Below are 12046 nucleotides of genomic sequence, written 5' to 3' on the forward strand. Positions count from 1 at the left end.
TTATTATGTTGATTTGCCCCTCATGGGCCCTCTTTAGCACACCAACTACGTTTGGAGTGCAACCATTGCACATTCTCCACCCCCTGGACTCAGATGATCATATCATTCTATTACCTCACCCACATTCATCAACTTGCTACCCATTGCGGTATCCCTTTAATCCTAATTTTAACTATCACTTGCTCCCGTGCGTACAGACTTCACAACGCGATGACAACACTTGTTTACATGTGATGTGATTATGCCGTCAAGCACAGCCCCGCTACAGTTATATCCCACCAGTCATACGCTATCGGATCCCTCTGGGAGGACCCTGGTACACTAGCAAGACTCTCAACACAATCGCGGTATCTGGATACTAGATGGTAAGCATTTTACATATGTGCCTTTCATTATACACTTGTCTGATGAGCTTCAAAATCCAGTAAAATGATTGCACACTTGCTTTTTTAGAAGTGCCATCTGTTACCAATCAAGTCTTTTTCTACCAAGAGGATCTTGTACTTAAGCACACCAGCACTCTCCACGGCTCAATATCTGATGAGATTTTAAACTCCATAATACGCTATGGCACAGAAAAAGATTAAGGTAAATGCCAACCTGCTGTGCAAATGTTTAGAGATTAACCGTCAGATCAAGCCGCACACCTATGTCTTTGTTCATCTATCATCCTTTTCCAGACCACTGGTTATGCTCCCAACAACCCTTATCTTGAGGGAGAAATGACCCCATTGCCTTCTTATCCTCCACATCTTTGGTAGCCAGGTAAGATGGCCTTGCAAACAGTAATTGAACTGAAGCTTCCCTCTCCACCTACAAATTATTACCAGGTGAATGTCCAATTGGAAACATGAGAGCCATAATATGTTGAATCAATCCTCAAATCACCATAACGGCTAATACATCTCCCTTTTATGTTACACTATAGATCGCTGTGATCTGTTGATTTGAGAAGAACATTGAAAACTTTGCTCCTGATGAAGGCACTCTCATCCCGAAACGTGTTGGGCACCAATTTGCACATGGAAATATATATGCAGTTGATGAAATGTGATGGAATTCGATGCATTTATTATAATATGTTTTAACCATACGTGGAACCTTTACTATTCCAGGTTTACACCTATAAAAAACGTTTTATTTTTCACTATCATAACTCTAGTATTGAATGTTTGCCCCCGAAATTTCTCTTTTGAATTTTTCTTCAGAATTTTTCTTCTTAAGTTTTTTGGTCTAAATGATAAGTGACTTATTACCCATAAACTTTGTTTATTTAGACAAACATACCAGGTGTGCAGGGGACATGAGTGCTCCACAGTCTGTGGACACCGGTTTCTGTCTCCTACTTCAAATGTAACTCATGATATTTAATATGGCCATAGATGTCCACCTACCCTTTCTCAGTCTGTATCGACTCTCAATGCTGGAAGTAGCACTGGATCACCTATTCACAGACCACCTCAACAATGGTGCCATCAAAGCATAGCTGGGGACATTCAAACAGCCATTGGCAATGAAGGGAGATGGCAGCACTACATGCTCAATTGTTAGAGCAAGCACCACTAAATCAAATTCAAGAATTAAATAACATATACTCTGAATGCTATTAAGTGTATACCAAAAACCTGAATTGCACTGTTTCAGGGAATAAATATGGACACAAAAACCATGGAACCCCACCAGTGTTGGTCACACCTGTGTAGTGTCCACTCGTGCAATTCTGTACATTAATGATGAAGTCAATCCTTGATGCTTAATCTTCTTAAAAATGACTTTAATGGTGTTGTCTTTTCACCATTGTTCCACTGGCCAATGCATTTCTGGCAAGAATGGCCATAATCAGGTCTAATTCTACAATCAATGCAAAAACTATGCATGCAAGTGGAACTAATTTGAACTGAACTGCCCATGCATCTTATCGTCATTGAGGCTGACTTTAATAAACCTAAAAACACGTAATGCATACCTGTCGACAGTCAGAACAGTAGCATTGTTGAACACACCTGGTAAGAAAATATAGTGGAAATGATATGTAGTTGTAAATTTGAACCATTTAATCACTGTTTCTTGCCCCTATGTCAGATCCTATCAGGTAGAAAAGGCCTGATATCCCACGTGTCTCCTACATGTAAGGTCACATGATCCTAGAAGAGTTATAACAGATCAAATTAAATCAAAATAAGGAACTGTCAGCAGTCCTTCTTAGAAAATACTCTCAACAATCCCCTTAGTGGTCCAATAATCTTACCTATTCTTATGTGAAATTGGTCTCTATGGTAGACACTGGAAAAGGAAAACTAGGTTTGTTCTCACGTGTAATGCCTTATGTATATATGTAACACATATCTTGTTTTAGTCCTATCGGAACTCACATTTGCGATATCAGATACAAAGGTAACTTTCAGCATGCATTTAAAACACATGCACAGAGATTAGAAATTGTCAAACTCATATTCACACCAGTCGGAAAAGGGATGTAAATATATGAATATAAATGTAAATTTCCTATGCAATATTTCTCTTGCACATGTTCTGATACTGGAGAAAATGTAATTTGTTGGACAGGTTATCTAGTTGATACTGAAAATGAAAAGTGCTTATATTCATTCATTGCAAACTGTATTCAGATAGGCAAGATACATGTGAAAACAGTCATATACATACATAACAAAAAAAATGAAGAGTGTTGTGATATGCTTGTTAGTGTGTGCAGGAGCTGGTGGGCAATGTGGAATGTTATGATGTGGATGAGCGAATGTTTGGTGTTAAGGGTTCCAAGCCCAGGCAGTTAGAGATCCCCTGCCTGGGTGATGGATGCCAGTGTCTGTTCTGTCTGTTCTAAGTAACTATTCCTTAGAAGTCAAGCAAGTGTAATTTAAGAAGATGCTAATAAACTTAAGAGGAACATACCATGAAGACAAGGAGGTCACTTAGTTTCAACGAGCAAGACATAAAACGTGATTGCTAATTCACATAACATATACAGATACATTCTTCTGACTTACACGCAGATACCATGTATCCCGCGACTACATCAGTGTTGCTATGATAACATCATAGTCATTTGAAGCGTTAAACAAAGCAAACACATCTTATGAACCTGAGAACCTATTCTGAACAAGGAGGGACTCAAGAAACGGATTTCTTTGATCTGTGTAACAACTGCAGTGCAACAGAAAATAAGTTTCCTCTGCTAACGTGCATAGAGTGCATAGCTCGGTATGTGTTGAAAAACACGTTCACTCTGTATGTGCCAGAACTAAAAAGTCCAAATGGAATTTAGTATGAAGGATCCATTTCCATAAGCAAATGGGCCCCATTATGTGAGGCTCACACTCCTTGGAAGTCTTAAAACACAGGTACTTTAGCTTGTGGGAGCCTACCAGGGGGCTGTCAGTAAAATGCTTCAATGCCCACTCATTAAACTGGCTTTTAATTATGCCATTTGATAATTCAGTAACATTAAAGTTGCTATCCCATATGTGCATGCAATTTAAATGAGATAAAATGGTGTTTAAAAATGGAATCGAATTTGACTGGTGCATTTCCCTCTGTTGTATGAGCTCCCATTGAACATATTTGTTAAATCTTAAATAGGAATTCTATGGCCCCAGCACATTTTGAACCAGTTAACTTGATATCTTGTAATCTCTCTCGGAACCCCAACTTGGAAAATGTTATGGCTTCATCTGAATCCGCTCCTGGGTAATGTGAGATGGAAGATGAAAGTGGAGATGTGGGAGAAGGAGAAAGGACCCCGGTTAAGGCAGGGAGTCAACCCCTTAATAAGAGGAAAGATCTTGATATATTGGAAGCAAAAATTGAGGCTTTCCTATGTGCTAAAATGGCCGAGGAACAAACAACTATAAGACATGAACTGGGGGAACTGTTGTTATTCTTGAAAAACTTTACACCCCCACTTGATGAGGATTTGATAAACCACAAGATGGACCATATAATGACCGCCACATCTTCCCCGAGGATGGAAACAATAGAGCAAGAAAGTGCCTATGTGGTTGCAGAGTCAGACAATGGAGCCTTGGAAGCAATCTGCGCTAAACTATCCTTGCTCAACATCCCAGAAGCACCTCATAATAAGCTAAGGCGCATAATAAGGGCACCCAAGCATATCAGGAGACGGGTGAAGGAGGAAGAGCTTGAGAGCAGGTCCAGACAAAAGCAGCAATTAAGAGGAAAAGGGGATTAAGTCATCAAAAGTATTTTCTCACACGGCCAGAAGAGACAGGTCCTGCTTATGGGCCCAATGGATGGTTGGGTCACTAAAACTTAGTTGCCACTCCACAACAAAGGAAACGGCATGTCCAAGGCTGAGGGCAGGGAAGGATCAAAGATCTTGGATGAACATTAAGCCGCAAGAGTGGTGTAATCTCCTAGATCCACAGATGAAAGGTATGGAGGTAATCCCAACACCAAAATTGAAGGTGACTAAATCCCAGGCAATTCCAACTTTGAAAATAGTAAATAAAATGACATCTGTAACCATTGATCATGATAAGGAGGTGACTTCTCTAACATGAGGAGATCAAGTTGAGCAATTGAGACCCTAGATTAAGAACAAGGTGCCCCAAAAGAGTGACATAACCTGGTGTGCTGATATGACTCACATCAAGTTCGTGGAGAAAAATATGACTACATCTATCCAGACAGGATTGGGTCGATGGTGGAACAAATATTGCTGAAAAACAACCTTACTAAAAAGGTTATTACCCAAAGTGCCTCTTGTAGACCGGGACGCTGTTATGATCCAGAGATCGCCAGATGAAAGAGAGAGCTCAATGCTGCCCTTCGAAGCATTCGTAAAAACACCTCCCATACTTGGTTGGAAAATAGAGACAAGAAGTAACCTTGAGGAAAAGGTATAAGAACTGGGTAAAAAGTCACAGATTCATGTTGAAGGATAATGAGTGGAAATGTATAAACAGACTGATTAGGGCCAATGATTCTAGAAAATGTTGGCATTGGTTGGGGAATGCCCAGAGAAATCCTAATTCAGCTAGGGAGCTAGTGGCAGTCTCAGAAGGCAAAGGGTGAACTATATAAAGCAAAATGTTGATGGTCCTCGTAGTATACAGGTGAACCCCAGACCTATAGTTCACACCAAGGTCAGTGAATATTTAGAAACAATAGATATGGAGGCAGGCAAGAATTAGACAACTAAAAGTATCCGCTGCATTCGGTCCAGATGGCCTTTAAAACCTGGTTCTAAAATAAGACCCTGAACTGTGGGCTTCCCTATTAAAACAGGTGTTTCTGCAAATCTGTTGAACTGGCAGAATTCAGGAGACTTGGATGAGTTCAATCTTAGTCCCTGTTTTTAAGAAGGGTAAGCGAGAGCATCCAGAAAAGTATAGGCTATTAGCCATGATGGACTGCAGTGGAAAACAATTTCCTAACATTCTGCTGGAGATCCTTTCAGCCTGGGTGGTGGATAAGAGACTCTTGAGTTACCATCAAATTGGTTTTAGGAAGGGGTGTGCCACAACCCATGCAATTTGGACTTTGGTCCCTTTAATCTCAGATACCCAGCTTAAACCTGATACAGCATTCCATGTTTGTTTTGTAGACTTCACTTCTGCTTTCGATAGTGTACAGAGAGACACGCCATGGAAAATGTTGGAAGAGTGGCAAATTGATCCATCGCTGCTCTACTTCATTAAAGCCCTCCATAGCTTTATAGTAGTGAGAATTTGACTCTCGCAGGATGGGGAGTTAACTGACATTATCCCAACGATGAGGGGCTTGAAGCAGGGGTGTGAATTGGCTCCCCTGCTGTTTAATCTTTATTTGTCCCTCCTCGCAAGGACGTCGAGTGAGATACTGACTTATCCACTACAGTATGGGAACAAGGGCCTGGTCTGCATTTTGTATGCAGATGATGTGGTGGTCTTGGACAGGACTAAAATCGGCCTGCAAAGGTTGTTGTGGGTGCTGGCGGAGTAGTACTCTTGGGCTAAGACCAAACATCAACAAAACAAAAATCATGGTTTTTGGGAAAGGGGCCTGATCTAATATGCATGAGTGGAAAAAATGGTTAGTCCTAAGGAAAACTATTGATGCGGGAGGAGGAAAGTGCATGGAGGCCAAGATAGTGGCCTGTAAGACCTCCAAAGTTCTCTCCATGTTATATGCATTGGAGGTTTTCCCATGGAAATGAGTGGTGCCTTGGGTAGACTGGAGGGAAAAATATTAGGATCAATGTTAAATCTATCAGCCTCCACCCCGGTACAGGCAATTAGGCTGGAACTGGCAGTGCAGTCACTATTTGCCACATGGTCACTGGCCTTTGCCAACTTATGGGCCAGGATAAAGTTTGAGCTTGGTGGATCAGATTCCTTGCTTACTTTGTCCTGTTTGCATGCCCATCGTTATTCCAAGAATGAATGGTTCTCTAATCTAGAAAAGCATACCATGCAATATTTGGAAAATATAGGTGTTACCCCCATTCCAACGTCTTGGTTTGAATACAATATAGCCAGGATCCCGGCCAAAGCGAAGGCTCACGACATTGAACTGGCTATGAGTCATCTTCATTTGTTGAGAAAATTTCACAAATATACAGAGCAGGCCTTTGTGATAGGGTGCCCTAAATCATACTTGATAAAAAGACGGTGCCCTGGTCTGGTAAGATTTACTATCTCAGTCAGGCTCCAGACCATATTGGTCTTGGAAAATACTGGAGCCTGGATGGGGATACCATATGAGAGTATAGTCTGTTGGCTTGGCGGGAAAGATATTGAATCTGCCAGACATACTTTAACCCAGTGCTATGCACAGGAAACACTGTATGAACGAGCATACGAAAAAAATCAAAATTATGCATCTGATCAGTTTTGGAGTATGGTTTTTGGGGAAGAATCTCTAGTGACTTCTGCCGCTGCTATGCGCATTTGGGGAATAGCCCAGGGAAAACGTACCGTCATAACCTTAGCGCAAAAGGGTAAGAAAGGAAATTTGGAGACAGAATATGAGTTAATTGCTGTGATTGACAGAAATATTAAATAATTGATTGTTGTTTATAGTGATTTTAGTGTACATTAGATGGCTGTGTGCTTTTATATAATATGGTTGTCATATTTTTAAATGTTATTTTGTATTTATGTATGTAAAAATGTAATAGTGTGAAAAGGTTGCTTGGCAACCAAATGCACTTTAAATAAATACATAAATAAATAAATAAGTAAATAAATAATCAAGTGTGTTGATATGCAGTCAAAAAAACATAAGTTTGTCATACTTTGTATTGGGCTGGATGCAAACCTGCTTTCAGAGGAATGGGCTCACTGGTGAGCTTGTGGGTCTGCCCAGAAGGTTTTATCAAAAAACCCTTTTCCATTATCTGTACCGCTTTCAGGTTTGTCTATCACCACAACTCTACCCCGTAGAATGCTGCTGCAGACCACAGCACTTTTTATTTGTCTAGTGCTTCTGTGGTCACTTTGCCTAAAAATCTCTTTGTGAAAGATGGCAGAGCACCGGTTTGTGGTTTGAGAGTGCATCTTCTTCTTTCGGCTTGGTTTCTCCAAGATCCTTTGATTGCAAATGTTCAACTTGCCGCATCTCAATATTCTAATATATAAATAATATATAAAACATACTTTTTTGTTCTTTTCATGGCAAAAAACAATAGAAACCATCTATTTCATATTAACTTCCAAAGAACATTAATCAACTGATAATGGTCCTTCTTGCCAAGGTCTGCGATGTGAGGAGAGAAGAAGAGAGAGGAGTCAAAGATGACACCAAGGTTTTTAGCCTCACAAGATGGTGAAGGAAGGGGGCTCATAGAGGGTGATCAGAGGGTAAGAGGGAAGTAAGGAGCAGGGGGTCACAATGAGAAGGATCTCAGTCTTACTGGCATTAAGGCAGAGATCATTGGCAGCACACCATGCATGAATGGCGGTCAGACAATCAGGGATGAGAGAGGAGGAAAAGGAGGAAGAAGAAGGAAGCTTAAAGGACAACTGCATATCATCTGCATAAACTGGATGTGAGGCGAGAAGGAAGAGATCAGGTGGGCCAGAGGGGCAAGGTATCTGTTGAAGAGCCACAGTGAGAGGATAGAGCTTTGGGGGATGCCACAGTTGGCGAGTGTGACAGGGAACAGAAAAGGGCACAGTTGAACCTGGGAAGGTTGGTCGGAAAGGAATGAGGTAAACCAGTCCAGTGCCTGGCCCGTGATTCCAAAGGTGTCATGGAGCCGATTTTTCAGGGTGGTATGTTTGACCGTGTCAAAGGGCCAGGAGGATAAGTACGGATGGAGAGTTGGAATCAAGATATGAGAGCAAGTCATCATGGGTGTTCAGTAGAGAAGTTTCTGTGCCTCTGGCTGCTCTGAAGCCATACTGGTGGTCGTGAGGACAACCAACAGATTCATTGTGTTGGATCAGTTAGGAGATGAGGAGCTTCTGAAGGCCTTTGCCCAGGAAACGGGTAATGGAGATAGGGCAGTAGTTATCCAGGCAGGAGGGGTCGGCAGAGGGCTTTTTGAAGAGAGGATGCCAAGAGAGTGCTTAAGTGGTAGCGGGAAGGAGTCAGTGACAAAGGAGTGATTCCAGAAATAAGCCATGGCTGCTGAAAGGGAGGCTTCTGGAGGAGCAGGGGAGCACCTGTTTGGATTTTCATAGAGCGGACTTGTCTAAACACCACATCTGGTGCTATGGGCAAGAAAGAGGAGAGTTTGAGGGTAGGGAAGGGAGGAGGGAATGGAGTAGAGGAGAGCGACGAACAAATGTACTGAGGTTTGTTTGCGAAGTGGGGGGCCAGTGAAATATAGAGGGTTAGGGATTGCTGGGGAGAAGTGGAGAATGCAATAGGTTTGTCGTGTTCTTTGCAGATTTTAAACAGTTTGCCAGAGTTGTTAGTGGACCCAGAGATGCAAACTTGGATATGGGCCCTCTTCTTCGAGTGGATGGGCAGTCTGTTTTGCCTTTTGAGCAGCGGCAGGCCAGTCTGTCAGAGGATGTGCCTGGTGCCCTCCAGTATCGCTCAGCCACTATGCACTTGCGCTTCAAAGTGCACATATCAGGTGTTTCTCTTGGAGACAGGCTTCATGCAGATTCTCATGGCAGGGTCAAGGATGTCAAGGGTGTTGGTGCTATAGAGGTTAAGATTAGCAAGGGCACAGTCAGTGTGGGAGTCCATGGCAGGAGCGGGAGGGGGAAGTAAAGCAGTGTCAAAAGCAGCAACTGACACTTGCTTCATTGGTCGAATGACATAGAAGGAGTCTGGCAGTGCTGGCATAGGCTTAGGCAGGGGACCTGAGATATCCTGATGAGATGACATGAGAGCATTGCCAGACCAGTAGAGAGTTGTAGTGAGAGGTTTTAATATAGGAATGTCTGCTGAGATGAGGGCATCCATGGTATGTCCGGCTGAGGGCATCGGACTGGTGGGATGAATGGTGAGGGAAAGAAAGTCACAGAGGCTGCGGAAGAGACCCGTGGCCGAATTAGGAGAGTCAAAGAGAATATTGAAGTCTCCCAGGTGGAGAAGCTTGGATTTGGAGGCAAGAAGAGAAGAGGTGAGGTCAGGCCACTCCGAGAGGAAGAGGAAGACTGGTCCAGGGTTCCTGTAGATGGTGGCGATGGTCAGTCAATTAGAGGGTTGGAGAGACACCAAGCCTGCATACTGGGCATTCGAAGGAAGAGTAGGTCTGATTCGGAATGATAATAGCAGAAACCCATTCAGGGAAGATCAAGACCACTCCACCACCAGCCCAGTTAGACCTGGGCTTAGAGAGGATCTTGAAGCCATCAGAGAGGAGTGTGTCAAAAGCAGTGAACCACATCTCAGTCAAGGTCAAAGTCTTCAAGAAGGAGACATATATCAGATAAGTGTTTAAAATCAGAGCAAGAGTTGGGGGTAGCTAGGTGAAGCTGGTTGCCACATTCCAAGGTCTTCCGAGGAGGGGTCATTGTAATTGTAATTGTTTATTTATCAGCACTTATACACAAGTGGAGTGCTTCAAAGTGCTTCAATGCGGGAAGGGAACAAGGGAATCCAGTAGTCATTCTTAGGCCTTGACGTTTCTGAATGATCTAACAAAAAACTAGGGTACTGGGCCTGGCAGCCTTTCTCCTAGTGCAAGTGCACAAAGTGGTTCAGGCTGGACCGAATCTGAAGAGGCGAGACAAAAGGGTGTGTGGGGGGGGGCAGGGAGAAGAAAACTTACTAGTCCTAGTGCACCCAGGTCATGCAGGTGTACAGGTAGAAGTGTGAGGAAAGGAGGGGAGAAACAAGTGGACAGGGCCCTGAGTTAAGTGCAGAGAGGTTACACCCCTCCAGCTGAAAGTGCAATAATGCTGCACATAGTGCAGAATCCCAGAGGAAAGTGCAAGACTGCCGGGAGAGCCTGGGACCTGTAAGGATCTGGAGGTGAACCAAGTGACCAGTCTGCAAGAAGCAGAACAGAGTTAGTGGAGAGAAGGAGGAGGGAGGCAGGACGAAGGAAAGGAAGTTAGCAGGGGAGAGAGAGAGAGAAAGAGAGAGAGAGAGAGAGAGAGAGAAGAAAAGGAGGAAGAGAAGAGGAAGGTCTTGAGGCGTTTCCGTAATTTAAGGTGATCCGGCTCAAGATGGAAAGAGGCAGGAAGCCTGTTCAAGAGGGAGGCAACTGCAGCCGATAAAGATCTACCCACAAAACTCTGTTTTGAAAAACGGCTCACCCACAAAGCGTTAGAGGATGGGTGAAGGGCTCGAGATGGAGAGTATTTTTTAAGAGAGTGTTGTAGATAGTTCAGGCCTAAGATAGTACAGGGATGTGGTACAGCCATTAGTGGAAGTGAAGGGGCCTGAAACAGAGCTGAGTGCCATCCATGTAGTACTGAAAGATAGAGCAGAAAGTGGAGATCAGGTGAGCCAAAGAGGCCACGTAGACATTGAAGAGCCAGGGTGATAGGTTAGAGCCCTGAGGGACACCACATGTGGAGAGAGAGGTGGTGGAGATAAAGGACTCAAGGTGGACCTAGGATGGTCGATCCTGGATGAAGGAGGTCAGCCACTCATGGAGTAGATTGATCAGGATGGTATGATTGACCATGACGAAATCAGAGGAGCAGTCAAGGAGGAGGATGGGGACAATAGGAATGCTGGAGTCGAGGTTGGGTGTTCAGGAGAGCAGTTCCCATGCCTCTGGCTGCTTCCTGGTTTTAGCTTCAATTATTAACAAATAATCTGCAGTAGAGGAAATCTCCAGGCCCAAATACACATAACTCACCTTCACTCTATTAATTTTACGGTGGTTAAACAGCATCACTTTTGCTTTTTTTTAGGTTAATGATCAGGTCAGTCTCCAAACTCTAGGCCTGCAATTAATGTATCATATTCATAATACCTGAGAAAGAACTGTCAAAAATGACCAAATCATCTGCATGTAAGAGAGATGATATCTTGGAATCCCCCACTCTATGCCGACAATTAGATTGTGCATGTAGCCTAATCGGGAGCTTCGACAGATATAAATTAAATATCAGGGGATCCAGCACAAAACCCTGCTTGACACCCCTGCTGAGTCGGATTAATTTTGTAGTAACCCCTCCATGATTCAAGCACACGTTGGCAGAGGTATTAGTTTGAAATAGTGTAAGGATTTTGAGGATCCAATTGGGACATCACCCACAACTTGCCCCAATTAACACACTCAAATGCGGATGTAATATCTAGAAAAACAACATAAAGACTAGCTGCCGTTGTGGCACTGACCCTTTGCATGAGCACATCCACCAGTCTGAGGTTATGAGAGATGGATGAGCCGGCCGAAAGCGGGTCTGGAATAGGTACAGCGTTGGGAAGGCCATTTAGATCAGTGGCCCTAGAAGGTTTAAGTTGTATATTAGTACCCGGCGAGAGCGAAGCAGAATGCAATACGCATTCTGATTGGCTCTCGCCGGGTCCTTACCCAGCCGAGAATCCTTCGATTCTCGGCCGGGATTCCAGCTGCCTTGTCCTCGACGGGGGGCGTGGCAGCCCCTCCGCCAATGAGGAGGCTCGAAGCGGGGCCATCCCTGCTCCGAGCCTCCTCACGGCTGAG

Source organism: Ambystoma mexicanum, chromosome 12, assembly GCF_040938575.1.
Source record: "Ambystoma mexicanum isolate Mex_15411 chromosome 12, UKY_AmexF1_1, whole genome shotgun sequence".
Taxonomy (NCBI): Eukaryota; Metazoa; Chordata; class Amphibia; order Caudata; family Ambystomatidae; genus Ambystoma; species Ambystoma mexicanum.